Source organism: Humulus lupulus, chromosome 1 (assembly GCF_963169125.1).
Source record: "Humulus lupulus chromosome 1, drHumLupu1.1, whole genome shotgun sequence".
NCBI lineage: Eukaryota > Viridiplantae > Streptophyta > Magnoliopsida > Rosales > Cannabaceae > Humulus > Humulus lupulus.
This window is the reverse complement of record NC_084793.1, coordinates 200,768,939-200,788,586: the sequence shown is the minus strand read 5'-3', so window position 1 is coordinate 200,788,586 and position 19,648 is coordinate 200,768,939. Positions and strand designations below refer to the sequence as shown.

General features: G+C 34.3%; 1 non-coding gene across 1 annotated transcript; it reads right to left on the bottom strand.

Annotated features, from left to right (window-relative positions):
- Positions 1–11,469: 11,469 nt before the first annotated feature.
- LOC133813428 (small nucleolar RNA R71) lies at positions 11,470–11,576 on the bottom strand. Its single transcript, XR_009884440.1, has one exon. It is a non-coding gene; the product is annotated as a small nucleolar RNA R71 (small nucleolar RNA).
- Positions 11,577–19,648: the final 8,072 nt, after the last annotated feature.

Sequence of the window (19,648 nt, the reverse complement as noted above, 5' to 3'; positions counted from 1 at the left end):
AACGAGTCCGACTCCGATCTTAAATAATTGAAATTAAAATATTTTAAAAAATACAACACAAATAAGGATATAAAAAGGATAAAACTGTAAAAATGTAAAACATTAAATCATTTTTTAAAAAAATTAATTCAAAAATATATTTTTTTAAGAAAAAATAATTAAAACCATAAAAAAAACCATTTTAAAAGATTAAGAAAACTAAAAAAACATACTAAAACATTAATTCATTTAATTCATGTTATCTTTCTTTTCTTTCTTCTTCTATGTATATTCTTGCAATTCATCAAATACAAACTCATATTATAAACAATTCTTTTATTTTTAGTGATTTCACATGTAAATTGAACATATGAATGTCTTTAACAATCATATATCTATGTATTGATAATGAAATATATAACTACAAAGAGCACTATCTCAGAGATGACAATTACCATCACTTAACATATAAGTTGTCACTCGTCATCGACCATTCAATTCCAAATTTGTGTAGCACCCACGTCATCTGTTGGGAAAATTTATACAAGATATTTATTTATTTTTATGTATATCTAATATTAAACAAATTAATACGAGATAGCATAAAACATGTTTCTAAAATTGAATTCAAAGAGAAACAATGAATAGAATATTTACAGTATACGCAGCGGAATTAAAGAGTCATTCTTTCAGTTTCTCTAACTCTTGAATCATTTCTATTGCAGAGTATTATCAAGAAACTGAATCGTTCTTCTAATTTCTTCACAGTCTTCTAATGTAACCTTCGGATCACCTAGACTGGTGTGGGCAATTCTCAACACATGAGATATATATAGAGAGAAGAAGAGAAATTAATCAAGAGGCTTAGAAAAAGACTTGTGTTTAGAGATAATCTAAAACTATCAGAAAATCTGACTTGTGACTTATCGAACTTATGTTTTGACTTCTCTTTAAGCACTCATTTTATAGACTCAATTAGGTCATTTAATTTAATTAAAAAATCAATAAAATAATAGTCATTTTAAAGCCTTAGGTCGAAATTATCATGGGCTTTAGGCCCGTGAAATTTCTCATTTGATTATAAACACATTGGACTTAAAATCAAGGCATGTATTATTTTCTATTGATTTAATTAATTAAATAATTATTTAAATCTTTTATCAAATTAATTATTTATAATTTGAACCTTGATTTAAACTTTTTTATTAATTTAGATACGAATTTATCTTAATTAATAAATCAGTCATAATTTCTCTTTTCTTCTCTAAATTACATAACTCTGTGAAATTATCTGAAATTGACCTGGTCAATTTTGATAATTCTAATTGATGATTAAATCAATTAATTGAGACTATCTAGATGATTATATCCAAGGTACAATGGGGATCATGGGCCTATGAATCAAGCTCCAATAAGTTATCATAAATCTAACAAATAAATTTACTAACTTATTAATTTCTCGTGACTCCACTATAGACTCGGAATTGCACTCTTGAATTCATAGAACACTCTATAACAAATATAGATACACTATTAATTATCCAGTGTTACAACCACAATTGTCACTCAATCATCTATAGATGGTCTACAATGAGATAGGACTAAAATACCGTTTTACCCCTCATTGTATTTTATCCTTAAAACACTTAGTTCCTTATAAATGATATTTCAGTAAACTAATTTAATTACTGAAATGAGATCTCTATCATTTAACACATTGAACCAAACTAAAAGGAAACCATCGTTTCACTTCTTCATCAGAAGTTATAGATGTTCATATCTATGATTAACACTCCTACTCAATTATACTACCGAGTTCCCAAGATGTAAGTATGGGCTAGTCCGTAGGGTAAGGTGGTAACGAACAAGTCAAAGAACTCAAATAATACAACCAGTTAGAATACTAACCACTCAGAATTGAGATTGAATTGACCTATGGTCAACTATATGATATGACTAGAATAGATAATAACGGTATGTTTACTTATCATTTCTACTGTCAATATTGGTCCTGTCCGATGTAACAAATACATCCGATCTTATCTACTTTGCTAATGTTCTGGAAAGAACATAACACTACAATGTGTAAGTAGATCATATCGTAGATTGGCAAGTCAGTGTAAATCTTGTGCACTGATTAATCTTAGGACTAACTTATTTTGAACATATGATCATATTTATATTTCATTGTGAATACGTCACTATAAATAAGATTAGCTATATGCTCGGGATTTAATAGAAGTTTATATTAAACAAATAATCATGAAAATAAAACATGTGAGCAAAGTGATTGACCAAGTCAAAAAGTGATCTCTATTCTTTTATTGATAATTAAATGAGATTACAAAGAATTTGGGTTTTAATTATGGCATAAAACCCCAACAATCCAGTCCTCCATCATCTCACGTACTTTGACCGTCTCCGTCATGTTCTCCAACCGTCCATCTCATTGCAAAACTTGAGGTGGTTGGGAAAGATGGGACAGATCTAGTGAAGAAGAAGAATAAGAAGAAAATGAGGAGGGGGAGAAGAAGATCAAAGGGGAAAAACTTAATTTTATGATTTATTTTTAAGTTTAATTATATTAGAAAATAAAAGAAAAAATAAAAAAAGTAAAAAAATATATTTATTTTTCATTAATTAGATTTTTTATTTTTTTAATATTTGAAAATTTATTTAATTAATTTGAAAATTTTAGTATTTTTTTTTCTTAATCTTTTAAAGTAAATTTTAAATGTTTTAATTATTTTTGTAAGAAAAAAATTAGTTTTTTTTTATTTTTAAATTCATATGTTTATTATAAGGGGCACAATTGGGCAGTGGTCAAAGTTTAAGGGACAAAATTACTTATTATTCTACACGATACATTGTCACATCAACAGCCAACATGTCATGTCATCATTCAGTTAGCTACTTAAGATGAAATCTAACACAAGTCCTACATTTTCAATAACGTGTATAGTTCGAGAGAAATTTTTAACACGAATCATTCGGGGGGAATGATTTGAATCTGTCATAGTTCGCAAAACGACCCAAAAACTACAAAATAAAATAATGTGGAAAATAAAAATATTTCATATAACAAACGTCTTAAAAATCCACATAAAAAATCTTTTTATAGAACTATGCGCATACTTAAAAGTATTTACAAATACAGTCGTTTAAGTAGTTAGAGTGAGTCATTTAATATTTAAAAGTAAAACAAAAGCTTCCCAAAAGCGACCAACATCCCACGGTCGGCCCACATGTACATCCAGGAAAGTAGACTTCAACGCTCACTACTATTCTTTGCCTTTGCACTTACCTACAACATGAAACAACTAGGTAAGCGATAACGCTTAGTAAGATCAACTCTACAAACAATAAGTCACATAGTAGAAGAGTTAGAAATCAATGACTGAATCATTGAAAAGAAACAAATAAACAAGCCTACCAGAATTAGGGTTCCGGATTAATCCGACCCTATGCAAGAAATTTAGAGAATGCCTAAGCATCCTAATAGTAAAAAATTCAAACCTGAACAACTCAATTGGTAAAAGTATCAACATGCAGAGAGTAGCTAATGATCAATTCAACCAATTCTAATCCCTAGAAGCAAAACTTAGGAAACTTTAATAATAGTGGGGCGTACGAGCATCCTCATACCACGCATATTTATTCAATAACGGAGAGTCTTGATACCAACATTTCAACCATACATTCATTATGAGAGAAACACAATAGCTCACCTTGCGCAATAGTGCCATCATGAGTGTAAGTGTGATTACACCGGTTTACAAAGACTCCTAGATAATATTGGGTGCTCGTGAGCAGCCTCTAGGTCAACGGTCTATATTGAGGCTCCTATATAATACATGCATACTCATCTCTTGTCCAATCATCACAGACTCAAACCCAACATAATAATATTAATAAGCGAATTCAAACTACAATCACGAGCGGAATAAAACCGCACAATAACGAGTACCCACTAGGTCAACAACCTCTTAGTAAACCTTCTACGACAAGTGTATACATGTGATTGTGTCCCTATTCTAATACACATTACACAAATTCATTTCATGTTGTAGTGTAATATCCTCCTTTTCATTTCATTTGTATTTTGGTAATTTTTGCCTGTGAGGGCAATTCAGTAATTTAATACTCTTGAGGGGTATTTTTGTAATTTTGTGAAATTACGTGTTATGTGATTATATGAATATGTTTATGTGATATTAATGTCTATGTAAGATATTTTATGTTGGAAAATACTGAGGGTGGTCGAGTTATGTGTTAAAGTGACAAATCACAATTTCCTTCAAGTGCTAGGGGCTTTATTGTCAAGAATTGTTGAAAGAGGGGTCATAGTGGAATAAATATAACTTATGGGGAATAAGTTAATTATGGATTATGAAAACTAATAGTTTAGTGGGGAATTACTAAAAAGGGTTTAATGAAATTGTTATAATGGCTTAGATCAGGGGTAGGATGGTAATTTAGCGATAGTGAGTCATTATAAATAGAAAATGAGAGACTAGGGTTAGAGTTAGACTCACAATTTGAATTTGGTAGCTTCTCTACACATGATCAAAAGAGACAACTCTCTCTCTCACTCTCTCTAGCATAGGGTTCAAGATCTAAGGAAGAAGAATGATTGAGGATCTCTTCATATACGAATGAATCACTAGGAACTCATGTGGGGAACTCATTTACGATGCTTTGGGAGAATAGTTTCAAGGCTTAGGTTGTTGCACATGATCTTGGTAAGAACTTCTCATACTTTTTAAAGTTTCTTTAACAGTTCTTGAAGCTTTGAGTTATGTTAATGGTGGATTTGATTAGAAAGCATGATATGTTGGGATGATTGGTTTTATATGCTTGTTAGAGACTAGGTTATTAATCTATAATGGTTAGAAACATGCTAGGGCTGAATTTATTAAGTTATGATTGCTAGTCTTGAAGATTGGAAAGATAGCTTGGGGAAGAAGAAGTTTCGTTGCAAGAGAATGTTAGAGTTATGGAGTTATGGGATACTCATGAATTTTTGTTATTATATTAATCTCTGAGAATTGTATGATCATATAGAGGGATACAAGACGTGAAAAATTCAAAAAGAATAGTTCAAAACGAATTTAAATTGAGAGAGTTATGGCTGTTCGAAGAAAAGTCGTGATCTGGGATTTCTTCGTTGGGTGCGATCGCACTACATGCCCAGAAATCATATATTTTTCCTCATTTTGATTGTTTTGGTTGGGTATTTGATGGTATCATAGCAACAACAACATCAGAAATTAACAGTGAGATTCAAAGATATTAAACAACAATACCCAAATGCAAATGTCAGAAATCTTGATAAAAAAAATATTAAATCTAGAGAAATATCTTTATACCCATCACAACAATAACACTCGCTCATCGTTCACAGTAAGGATGCATGTCATTTGCCACAAGCTCTCCATCAGAGTTTGTTGCCCTTCACATTTAGTGATGGAGCCAATTTTTTTTTTCATGGAGGGCAAATGAAGTGTATAAATTTTTAGGGGGCACTACGATCAATTTTTTTTTGCACTATATTCATATTTTTTTAATTAAATAATAAAAATATAAAGAAAATAAAATCGAGGGGAGCTTCCGTTAATGTTCACATCAATTTCTCTGTTGGAAGTTGATTAGTGCTAAAAAATATCATTTTATTAATTTTAAATTTTAAAATAAATTAAGTTTTAATTAATATTTTCATAGATGTATTGTAATATATTTTCTATTTGAAAATATTAATTTTAATTTAATTTGTGTTCAATTTTCAGGAAATAAAATGTATTTTGGCACAAAAAAAGAAAGAATTATAATTGAAGAAAGAGAAATTCACATAAATATGAGAAAAATAAACATAGTTTCTATATTTATGGGAAAAAAAATAATTATACAAAATATGGTAATTCCATAGAATATAAAAAATAGATTATCGTAATCATAGAATAAAATATACAAAATAAGTTTTGAAAAAAAATTAAAATATGGTAATTCCATAGAATATCAAAAATAGATTACCATAATCATAAATACACAAAACTATCTCTCACTCTCTCATTTCTCTCCCTCGTGATATCTCTCTCTCACTCTCTCCTTTCTCTCCCTCGTGATATCTCTCTCTCTCTCTCTTCTCCTTTCTTCCTCTCTCCTCTTCCATTTGGTTCTCTCATCTCAGCCCTCTGCCGGCGATGCTACCTCCGCCCCCGACGACAATGACACACCTCTGCCCCACCCCTGATTGCGACTGACATCTGCCCCTCTAGTTCTTCTTCTTCTTCTTTAGATATAGTTTTATTTTTATTCTATTTGTTGTTGTTGTTGTTCTTCTTCTTTTTCACATCTAGTTTTTTCCAGATCTGTAACGCCCTGGATAGTCAAGACCGTTACACTGTGTGTTTATAAAAGTGCTAGACTTGCTAATCAAGTCATTTAATTAAAATCGTGTTATTGAAACTATAATGGAACTAGGGTTAAAAGATTTTGGTCTTAAAAGTCGCATTTCTTATAAATATCATTTTCTGTTTACACGGGATCCCAAAAATGTTAGGTTTGAAACTGTTTACAAAAGATTCAAAGACTAAATACAGAATTAGCCATATTAAGGCAAAATAGACAATTTGGCAATCTTTGTCCTGATCCACTCCTCGGTCATGGCGACCGAACAACCAGCTATGTACATTCCACCCCGCAGCCCTCCTTCTCAGGATTGGTCCAACTTGCCTTTTCCTTTACCTACACCATGTAGCACCCGTGAGCCAAGGCCCAGAAAGAAAATACAACAACAGAGCATAAGCAATCTACAGACAAATCAATATCTCATATTGCATCACATATTCTTAACCATGTTAACATTCAGAATAGTCAAGTATTCAGCATACTAAACATATCAATCTATAGCATACACCAAATCACATATGATAACTAGGGTTAGCGCCCTCAGGCCGCACCCTCCGTTATCCCACTGACTCTGGCCCGCTTAAACCGAGCTCAGTGAATATTAAATTGTCCTCGACTACCAGTGGCCAAGCCGCGCCCTGTGCGCAAATATTGTGTACGGCACCCTTAGGTCGCTATCACATGTCCCATGGCATAATACCATCATTGACATAATACCATCATTGACATAATACAAATATCGGGAGCACTTAGTCCCATCACAAACATATAACCAGGTGCAGTTTTCTTACCTTTCGATTCGCTAGCTTTGATCACTTGACTCCTTGAGCACGATCCCTCTAGAGCCCTTGCGCTCACCTAATCACAACCATAGGTCAAAGTCATCACCAAACCTTAAGTCCAAATCCTAGCCTCGGGACCAATCCCGAGCCCCTGGGAAGTCCTAGTTCCACCAAACAAGGTGGTGGAATCGAACCCCGAACCCTTGGTCAAAAACCCTTGTAAATAACCCTAAAATCCCTTTCTGGAAACAGGGCAGCGCTACAGTGCTCTAAGGAGGGCGTTACAGCGCAGCAAACACAACCAAAATCCCCCAGGAAGCATGGCCTAGCGCTACAGCGCCCAAAGGCTAGCGTTGTAGCGCTAGTCACAGACAGCCAACCCCTCAATTTTCCTTCCTGCGATTTCCTCGAACCAAACTCAACCAAAACTTCTCCAAACCTTCACCAAACTCAAAACAAGCTTATTAACACATTCCACTCATCCCAAGCACCCCAAATACTCAAAACCCAAGCACATGCATCCCTAATCTCAAAATTTACCATAGCCACTTCTAGACTTCAAAACTCAGCAGAAACCAGTCAAAACATCAAAGTTAAAAGCTCAGAGTTTATACCTTTGATGGAAATTCGACCACAAGTTGCCTCTAGACCTCCTTAGCTAGCTCTTCCTCAACCCTTGGCTCCAACTTCCTTAGAATTCCCCATCAACACAGCTTAAATACCTTAGTTAAAAACCAAAACCAGAACTGAAGGAACTATAAAGTCTTGCCTCAAGTAAATGGCCTATCCTTGCTAAACCCTTGCCAAATCTTCAAACTTAGCTCAGAAACCTTATGGCTTAGTTGACCTAGCTCTCCTCTGAATTTTGCTCTAAGAAGAATGAAGAGAAATGGTGAAAGAACCACAAACCGACCCTAGGAAAAGTTGTTATGTTTTCCCTTCCTTTTCACAGACTTCTATTTTATTCTACAATTTCCACTAAGTATAAAGCCTTAACTTACTTATCTCTGAGAAGCCAATTGACCAAAATGCCCTCCCTATTAATTCTAAACCCTTTAGTCCACTTAGGGCCATTTTAGTCATTTTACCCAATTCCCGCTAACTCCTCGAGTGTCTCTAATATTTTCCCGCTTACTTCCCAATACCTAATTAATCACCAATAATATTCCTTGATGTCAAAATAGACTCCAATATACTCACTAAATTCTCATTTATACCCCCAGGTTCGCCCTGAGCCGGGTATAAATCCCCGCCTTGACTTTTTCGCTATTCTGCTCACTAGGATCGTCTCGAGTCACAGATCACAGATATATCCAATAATGTGGTCTCAGCAATTATCACATATATGTATACGGTTATGCCCATAATGGCCAAAATTACGATTATGGTCTTCCAACCTAATCAGAGCCTACATGCATACTAATACACATAGTCATGCATCTCAAATATTTAAATAGTCATATAACATGCTTTAAATCATAATCATGTATTTTACTTATTAAAGTCACACATAACTCCCATTATGCCCTCCAGGCACACTAATCAAGGCCCTTAAGCCTTATTAGCGAATTTGGGTCATTACAAGATCTGTTTAAGTAACTGGGTACAATGGCGTCTGATTCTTTTTATTTATATATGCTTTTTTTAGATCTAACTGTAACCAGTTACAATAACGATTAATTTAGATTTGTTTGTTCAGATTTGATTTTGTTTTTACACCTACAAGTGCCATGACGATTGATTCTTTTTTTTTAGATCTAAATCTGTAACCAGTTACGATTATGAATAGTTTAGCTTTTTTATTTGTGATCCTATTTGTTTCCACGTCTAGCTAAGTAACCGGTAACCATCGCAACTACTTCTTTTTTTTATATCTATTTTGTTTTTCAAACCTTGTTATAACTAGTTACCTTCACGATCAATTTAGTTTATTTTTTTCCAAATCTTACTAAGTAACTAGTTACAATTCAGTTGATATTTTGATAATGGTACATTACTAAAAACATCAAAATTATTTTTATAGCTGTAACTAGTTAATACAACACCACTTAAAAATAAAACTGATTTTTATTGTTATAACAAGTTACCACACACCACTAAAAAAATTGATAGTGGCACAGGATTACAATAAAAAAAAATCAAAATTATTTTGAAAGTGGTAACCAGTTACTGCGGATAAAATGTTGATTGAACAAGATAAAAAATGGAAGAAAAGAATAAGAAATGGGAATAAAATGTATGGTGATGAATGTCTCAGTTTTTTTTTTCTTTAAAGAATTATGTAAAAAACATATTTTATAAAATATGAATGATAAAAAATAATACAAATAGATTAAAATTATAAAAATAGTCTCAAAACTTATCAAAACAAACTACTAAAAATGTATAAAAGATAAAATATGATATACAAATAAAATTTTATAAATATATGGGAAAAAAATGCCATAAAAATGTAAAAAAAAAATGCCATAAAAAACTTAAGGAAAAAAATGCCATAACTTTCAAAATTTAAGAAAAAAGTGCATTTTTAAAGATGAACCAAGCCCAAATCCGAGTCTAGCCCAATCCAGCCAAGTCCACCTACGCGCAACACGTGTCCCTATCACGCCTACCACTCTCCACAACCAAGTCAGTGGAGTCGAGCCAAGCCGCCTGTGCACGCCGAGCCACTCCGTTTGATGCACTGCCTGCCGAGCCATTCCAGAGCAAGCTTGACGCGCGTGTGGTCCACCACGATACCATCTCTCTGCCAAGCCACTCACCACGTGACACGTGTCGAGCATGTCTCCCCATTGCTGCAGCTTGTCTCCAACTTCCATCACCTTTTTAAGTCATTTTCCTACTCTTCTTGTACATGATTTTTACACAATTTGGGTCCTATTTTCACTATAAATAGAGAACCAATTTTAGTATAAAAGGGGAGATGGTGGAGAGCAGATTGGAGAGTAGAGTTAGACATAAATACATTTATTCTCTCTTTTTTTTTTATTTGAAAACAATGCCTATTTCAGGCTAAATTCTTTTGTGGAAAGGCTAGAGTGGAGTTCATGTTTCACATTTTATTTTTTAATATATTGATTCTTTTTGTTCTTCATTTATATATATTTGTTACAATTAAATTCATTTTCTTCTAATTTCTATTGTAAGTTTATTGATGTCTTTTACATAAGTCTAGCATGCTCTTCTTATATAATTTAGGCTATTGATTTAATTTAGGATATTTGTTATATTATGTGCTTTTAGGGCATTCTACCATTGGTATTTTGTCGCTCTAAGGTATATAATATGATAGATTTTTAAATTATAAGTTAGTATAAATTTAATTAAGAACATATTTTTAGGTGAATTTTATTATATATATTTTCCAACTATAATTAATGGTGTAGAATTATAGTTGAGTAGAATGAATCAATTTTATTAAAATATATATGTTTGCATGAATGAAACTTGTACCTTCCATATTCTCTTCCTGATTCTAATTCTTATTAATTTAGTGTTTAAATTTTAAAGTATCGAGAACATTTGTGTAATTTTAGAAATCAATAAAAACCAAACTTGTTATGTCTTAGAAAAATTGGCTATTAAATAAGGTCTGTGTTAGCATTACCCTCTAACATTTTCTAGGAACCTCGGAGAGTTCTAGAAAAGCTCTTGGGCTTAAAGTGGTACCTTGGCAGCCTTCCCAATTGGCTTAAGAATATTTTTGGTGTATACTTATTACACTACTACACACTTGCGCTTATAATACTTACAAATATATATATATATATATATATATAAGTTAATGCCATGAAATAGAGACACACTAGGAAGATTTGTGAGACAACAAGTAGAAGCTTGAGAGAACTCTCCTAACTCGTCGTCTTCTTCCATTTGTTCTCATTCACCCAATTCACTGAGACTTCCTGAACCACCCACGATGGCTCATCAAGATGAAGTCTAACCAAGAATGCTACAGGATTATTTACATCTTACATGTACAGCCACACCTTCTTGCATAATGTATCCCAACAATATGCCAAATTTTGATTTCAAACCCGACATGATTAAACTTTTACCAACCTTCCATGGCTTGGAAAATGAGAGTCCGTATGTGCACATTCGGGAATTCGAAGAGGTGGTGGCTACATTCAACAACCGAGCTGATGTCACCAACATTGTAAGATTGAAGTTCTTTCCCTTCTCTCTCAAAGACAAAACTAAAAACTAGTTGTATTCTTTAAGGCCTAGATCTATTGGAACTTGGGACGAAATGACATCTGCTTTCTTTGCCAAATACTTTCCACACCATAAGACTAACAACCTTAAAAGAAAAATCTCTACCTTTACTCAAAAAGAACATGAAACTCTTTACCAATCATGGGAAAGGTTCAAAGATTTGCTTAATCAATGTCCCCATCACAGATATGAAAGTTGGCGCCTGGTCAGCTACTTCTATGAAAGCCTCACATATTAAGAGCGCAAATTCGTGAAGATGATGTGAAATGGCGAGTTCCTCCAAAAAGATCCCAAGGAAGCTTTCGAGTATCTAAACACTATTGCTGATAAAGCCCACAGATGGACTGGACCAAGTGCTACTAAAAGGACAAGTAGATCTCGACAAGCTAGAGTCTACCAACTAAGGAAAGATGATAACTTTAAAGCCCAAATCCAATCTCTAACAAGACAAGTTGAGGCTCTTATAACCAAAGAAGGTAGATGAATCCACATAGTTTCCAAGGTTGAGTCACGAGAGCCTTGTTTTGTTTGCGGTGGAATTGAACATCAAGCACCAGATTGTCCTACCTTTAGCGAAATGAAAGGTGTGTACGAGGAGCAATGTAATTCTTTATACAATAAGACTTACACTCCATACTTAAACTCTTACAATCCTGGTTGGAGAAACCACCCAAACTTCAACAGGAAGGACTTAAACCAAGCATTTGGAAGTCAATGAACCGTAGCTACAATCATCATCAAGGAATTTTGCACTGCAAAATAATTCATTCTCAAGGAGCTCTTTTGACAACACTTTGCATATGTTTATGGAGGCATAACATAAGACGAACCAGCAAATGGCAGAGGAAATCAAAGACATGAAAATCCAAATTACAAAGCTAAATAGCACTTTGGCCATTCAAGAGCGTGGTAGACTTCACGCTCAACCTCTAATCCATCAAAAATGGCAACATATGGCACCTCCACCTCTACAGATACAAATCTCAAAGAGGTTAATGCCATCACTACTCGAAGTGGTCAAAATACGGTTTCATCGTTAACTAAGACAACGAGTACGTCAATGATCGCTCCAGATGTTGATGTGCCAATAAGCATTCCAGTAAAGGCGCCCATTCCTCAAGCTTTGAAATCCACTGGGAAGGTACTGGGAAATCATGTTGAAATCCTAGACCTTTTAACACAAGTAAAGATCAACTTGCCATTAGTGCATGTGATCAAACAAGTGTCGGGTTATGCCAAGGTTATCAAGGATTTGTGCACCGTCAAAAGAAAGCACCATGTCAAGAAAATTGCATTCTTGATAGAACAAGCTAATGCAGTAATAGATTGCAAGACATCGCCTAAGTATAAAGATCCTGGTTGTCCCACCATTTCTTGTTAGATTGGGGAACATGAATTTGGCCAAGCCCTTCTAGACTTAGGAGCAAGTGTAAATTATTGGGAAAACTTATGCATGATCTTTATTTATTTTCATGTAGATCTAATATTAAACAAGTTAATATGAGACAACGTAGAACATGTTTCTAAAATTGAATTCAAAGAGAAATAATGATAAGGAGCGGAATGAATGAGTCATTCCTTAAGTTTCTCTAACCCCTGTATCCTTTTTGTCGTAGAGTATTACCAAGAAATTGAACCGTTCTTCAATTTTATTCATAGTCTTCCAAAGTATCCTTAGAATCACCTAGACTAGGGTGGGAAATTCTCAACACATGAGATAGATACAGAGAGAAGAAGAGAAAAAAACAATGAGGCTTAGAAAATGACTTATGTTTAGAGAGAATCTAAAACCTATTAGAAACTTGTGATTCAACTTATTAGACTTGTGTTTTCATCTCTCACTTAGCATCCCTTTTATAGACTCAATTATGTCACTTATTTAATTAAAAAATCAATAAAATAATAGCCAATAATCAGCCCTAGGTCGAAATTATCATGGGCTTTAGGTCCGTGAAATTTCCTATTTGATTATAAGCCTGTTGGACTTAAAATCAAGGCATGTATTACTTTCTATTGATTTAATTAATTAAATAATTATTCAAATCATTTATCAAATTAGTTATTTATAATTTGAACCTTGATTTAAACTTATTTATTAATTTATATACAAATTTATTTTAATTAATAAATCCGCCCTAATTTCTCTTTTTTTCTCTAAATTGTATAACTCTGTGAAATTATCCAAAATTGACCTGGTCAACTTTGATGATTCTAATTGATAATTAAATCAACTAATTAAGACTATCTAGATGATTTTATCCAAGGTACAGTGGGGACCATGAGCCTATGAAAGCAAGCTCCAATAAGTTATCATAAATCCAACAAATAAATTTACTAACTTATTAATTCCTCGTGACTCTACTAAATACTCGGAATTCCACTCTTGAATTCATAGAATGCTCTATAAGCAATATAGATACGTTATTAATTATCCATTGTTACAACCATAATTGTCACTCAATCCTCTATAGACAGTCTACAATGAGATGAGACTAAAATACCGTTTTACCCCTCATTGTATTTTATCCTTAAGACATTTAGTTCCTTGTAAATGATGTTTCAGTAAACTAATATTAATTACTGAAATGAGATCTCAATCATTTAGCACCTTGAACCAAACTAAAAGGAAACCATCGTTTCACTTCTTCATCAGAAGCTATAGATGTTCATATCTATGATTAACACTCCCACTCAATTATAATACCGAGTTCCCAAGATGTAAGTACGGGCTAGTCCGTAGGGTAGGCTGGTAACGAATAAGTCAAAGAACTCAAATAATACAATCAGTTAGAATACTAACCACTCAGAATTGAGATTGAATTGACCTATGGTCTACTATATGATATGACTAGAATAGATAATAACGGTATGTTTACTTTTCCTTTCTTCTGTCAATATCGGTCCTGTTCGATGTAACAAATACATCCGATCTTATCTACTTTGCTAATGTTCTGGAAAGAACATAACACTACAATGTGTAAGTAGATCATATCGTAGATTGGCAAGTCAGCGTAAATCCTGTGCACTGACTAATCTTAGGACTAACTTATATTTGAACATATAATCATATTTATATTCCACTGTGATTACGTCACTATAGATACGATTAGCTATATGCTCGGGATTTAATATAATTTTATATGAAATAAATAATCATGAAAATAAAACACGTGGGCAAAGTGATTGACCAAGTCAAAAAATGATTTCTATTCTTTTATTGATAATAAATGAGATTACAAAGAAATTAGGTTTTAATTAGGGCATAAAACCCCAGGAAACTCCCACTTGCACTACTTGAAACTAATGCCTTAATTCTACTAATCCCATTTCCTTGATATGTTTATCAAATGTAGCTTCTGGTAGTGTCTTTGTAAATGGATCCGCAAGATTGTCTTCAGATGCAATCTTCATAACCTTCACATCTCCCCTGCCCACATATTCTTGAATAATGTGATACTTCTTTTCTATATGCTTACTCCTCTTGTGACTACGAGGTTCTTTCGAGTTGGCTATCGCTCATGTATTGTCACAAAACAACACAAGCGGTTTATCCATTTCTGGAATAACACCAACATCTGAATATAACTTCTTTAGCCAGACTATTTCCTTAGCTGCTTCTGACACAACTATGTACTCAGCCTCCATGGGGGAATTTGAGATTGCAGACTGCTTTACGCTTCTCCATATCACAGCTCCACCCCCAGGAGTAAACACCATTCCAGGAGTAGACTTCCTGTCATTGACATCAATCTGAATCGGTGTAGCCTACAGGGTTCATAACACCACCCTTGTAGACTAACATATAATCCCTAGTCTGGCTTAAATAGTTCAGGTTATGCTTAACTGCTATCCAATGTTTTGGTCCTGGGTTTGACTGATACCTGCTCACTACTCCCACTGCATAGCAGATATCCAGTCTAGTACACAACATAGCATACATCAGACTTCAAACTACAAATGCGTAAGGAACTTTTTTCATTGCATCTTCCTCTTCAGGAGTCTAGGGAGACTACTTCTTTGAAAGATGAATTCCATGGTGGGACGGTAAACATCCTTTCTTTGAATTTGTCATTGAGAAACGTTCGAGCACTTTATCTATGTAAGCTACTTGAGATAGAGCTAAGAGTCTGTTTTTCCTATCCCTGATGATCTGGATACCTAGAACATAACTTGCTTTACCCAAATCCTTCATCTGGAGTTGAGTGCTCAACCAATTCTTCACATCTAATAATTTCTTAACATTGTTTCCAATGAGTAAGATATAATCTACATAAAGAACCAGGAATACCACTATTTGATTTTCCTTAGTTGGTTTTGATTATTTCATCAAACCTAAGGTTCCAGGAACGAGAAGCTTGCTTAAGTCCCTAAATAGACCTATTCAACTTGCAAACTTTTCTTTCTTGTCCAGCTACTTTAAATTTTTCTGGCTGATCCATATAAATGACTTCGTCAACCTTTCCATTAAGAAAAGTTGTCTTGATGTCCATTTTCCAGATATCATAGTTGAGAGCGGCTGCTATGGATAGGAGGATGTGAATGGACTTGAGCATGGCTTCCAGACTAAAAGTTTCCTCATAGTCCACACCTTCTCTTTGGGTATAACCCTTTGCCACTAATCGAGCTTTATAAGTCTCGATATTTCCATCAACACCTCATTTCTTCTTGTAGATCCACTTGCACCTAATAGCCCTAAAGTAACTAGGTGCTTCCATAAGATCCCAGACAGAATTTGAGTACATGGACTCCATTTCCTGTTTCATGGCTTCGGGCCATAGTTCATTTTCAGGGCTAGCCATTGCCTGTTTGAAAGACATCGAATCATCATCACTAGTGTCACCAACAACCATATTGGTTTCACCATTCAAACCATAGCAAACCGGGTTCCTAGAAACCCTCCCACTATGACGAGGCTCTGTCACTGTTTGCTTGGGAACAGTGGTACTTTCTTCATTTAAATTGACTTGCGTTAGTTGGACATGAAGAGTGAGAATTTCATCATCAACTCGCGTTGAAGACGATGAAACATTGGTTGGAGTCAATTCTTTAACCATCTCCTCTAAAACTACTTTGTTGCGTGGTTTGAAGTTTTGGACATAATCATTTTCCAGAAAAGTAGCATTCGTAGAAGTAAATACTTTCTTTTCTGAATGACTATAGAAAAGTCCGCCCTGAGTACCTTTAGGATAGCCAACAAACATGCAAACTTCAGTTCGTGGTTCTATCTTTCCTTCCTTTTTCCTCAGGACGTGGGCAGGACATCCGCAGATTCTATAATGGCGTAAACTAGGTTCATGACTATTCCAGCGTTCTAAAGGTGTTTTGGGAATTGATTTGGATGGCATGACATTGAGAATGTCATTCACGATTTCAATTGCATGTCCCTAGAACGAAGTTGGTAGAGTTGAGTAACTAAGCATGCATCTAACCATTTCCAATAAAGTTCTGTTCCGGCGTTTCGCTACACCATTTTGTTGTGGAGTACCCGGGGCAGCAAGTTGTGATAAAATCCCAAGTTCAGTTAAATGATCTTGGAACTGCATATCCAAATATTCTCCACCCCATCAGATCGCAAGATCTTTAACGTTTTACCTAATTTGTTCTAAGCCATTGCTAGGAATTCCTAAAACTTTGAAAATGTTTCTGATTTCCTATGCATTAGGTAAAGACATGAGTATCTAGAGTAATCGTCAATGAAAGTGACGAAATACTCAAAACCACCCCTGGCTTGTACATTCAAAGGTCCACAAACATCTGAATGCATAAGTCCAAGTGGTTCTTTGACCTTATCACCCTTTGCAGAGAATGGACGCTTGGTCAGTTTGCCTTCTAGACAAGATTCACAGACAGGTAATTCACCTAAGGTGAGTTCCCTCAAAGGCTCATCCTTTGTAAGTCTTTGAATTCTATCATAGCCAATGTGACCTACTCTCAAATTCCATAAATACGTCATGTTGTCGTTATCTGTCTTTTGACGTTTATTGGTCCTAAGTTTAACTACTTTGAATAAATCATTGTTAAGAGCGAGGGGTTCGTTAGGTCATAGAATATAAAGCCCATTTTCCAAACATGCAATACACAATTGTGATCCATTGAAAGAAATAGAAATATTAAAACTTGTGAAACTCATAAAAAATTTTTCTAATTGCAACATGGAAAATAAAATAAAATTTTTACTATAATCCAGAATAAAAAATACATCATTTAAAATTAAAATTTTATTTCTGAACTTCAGACGAGCTCTTCCTCTAGCTTGGATCGCAACGAACGCTTCGTTCCCAACTCTAAGCTTTAAGGCGCCTTCGTCCACTTCCTCCCACGATTCAAGAAGCTGTCAAGAATTACAAACATGATTGGTAGATCCACAATCAATAATCCAAACAGATTTATCATTCTCTAAAATACATGATCTAAGATATATGAACTATAATTATTAGCTTTATTTTTCGCTGCTAGAAACTTGGGGCAATCCTGTTTCCAATGCCCCTTCTCTTTGCAGTGAAAACAATTACCTTTACCTTCTTGTTTTTCTTGTTCTTCCCCTTAGGCGTCTGTGCATTTGGTTGTGCACTTGTCTTTGCAGCCTTTGCAGGCTTGGGGTTGTTGTTTTATCCACCTTTCCTCTTGTTTCTAGCTTTCGAAGATGAAGCTTGGTTAGCTTCAGCCTTAGCTGGATTAGCAGCAGTAGTAGTAGTTGTCTTCTTTTCTCTTCCCTTACTTGGTCCACCCATGATAGACTCAAAAGTCTAAAGCTCATTCATGAGCTGCATCAGACCATAGTTGAGTTTATTCAACACATAATTGGTGGTGAACGGTAGGAAAGCTGGAGAGAGACTGTTGAGGATTAAGCCGACTTGAGTTTCCTCATCTATTATTGCTCCATGAAGTTCAGCTTCCTGAAAGTAGTTTGTCATTTTGATCAGATGATTGCGAACATGTTGAGATGGTGCCATCTGAGCATTGGCATATTTCTTGGTGGCCTCAAAACGAGTCTGCGTTGACTTGACACCAAACATGTCTTGGAGCTGATCCATGATTTCTTAGGTCGTCTCGACATTCTCCATCTTTGACTTGAGAGTGTCGACCATACTAGTCAACATGTAGTACCGCACCTTGTTAGCCGCCTGCCAATGCTCATACTTATCCCTCACAAACTTGGTAGCTCCTTCAGCTGGAATTTCCCAGGATTCCTCAGTCAAGACGAACTTGGAGTTGTCACCAATCAACACAATGTTGATATTTTGCTTCCATTTAAGGAAGTTTTCTCCAGTGAGTTTCTCCATCGAAAGTTGAGAAAGGATGGGAGTAGACACAACCATACTTAAAACTACCAATTATCAATAGAAATCAATCACTTTTGCTTAATAAAATTTCTATTCACTCTAATTCAAGAAATAGCACAACATATATAAAAAAATATGTAAGATATGAGAAAAAAAATACCAAAATAATCATATCTCTATTTCTTTAGGTTTTTAACCAATCTATGATATCCTAGTCCCGGTTGGCGAGAGTAAAAAATACCACTAGTTAAATAAAGTTGTAAACTTATTTAATAATGGACACCATTATTAACAACCTACTATTTGATCAAAATAAGAAAACAAAATCTCTTATTTTATGAGCTAGACCCACTATTTTGATAATCATATATTTAGTCCTAGTAGTCACTGTAGGGGTGAGTCTAGTAGAATTTGACCTATAATTATCTATCTTTTGAAATCTAATCTTGTCAAAATAACTAATGAACATCTTCCATAGGGGGACGAATCAAAGCTTCTCGAGGCCCCATTAAGCTATTGACCTTGTTAAACCAACGGTGGAGATCGAATATAATTCTTAAAATAAGCTCATTATATAATTAAAAATAGTATTTTTATTATTTATTTTTAGAAAATTAATGACTATGGTTCTCCAAAAAATTGAAAAGATTAAATTTTTAAAACCAAAGTCCTATAATTTCTTATTAATTCTAAAGTGTCACATTGAAACAAATTCAATTAATTTGTTGCTAATCAATATTTAGATTTAACTAATATAATAAACCTATACAATTAAGTCCAACTCATGTAAATAGGCCTTAACACTTGAGCTTGTATGGAGGAGGGCTGGGTCCAGTATGTCGTTCCCACTACAAAGGCTCCTAAACTTCCATACAAGGTCCAAAAAACAGGAATTTAAACATTCGTTTTATTAATTGTTATTAATTGATTAGGCCCACTATAGTCATGCAAAACAAATGAGCATTCACAAGTGAAACC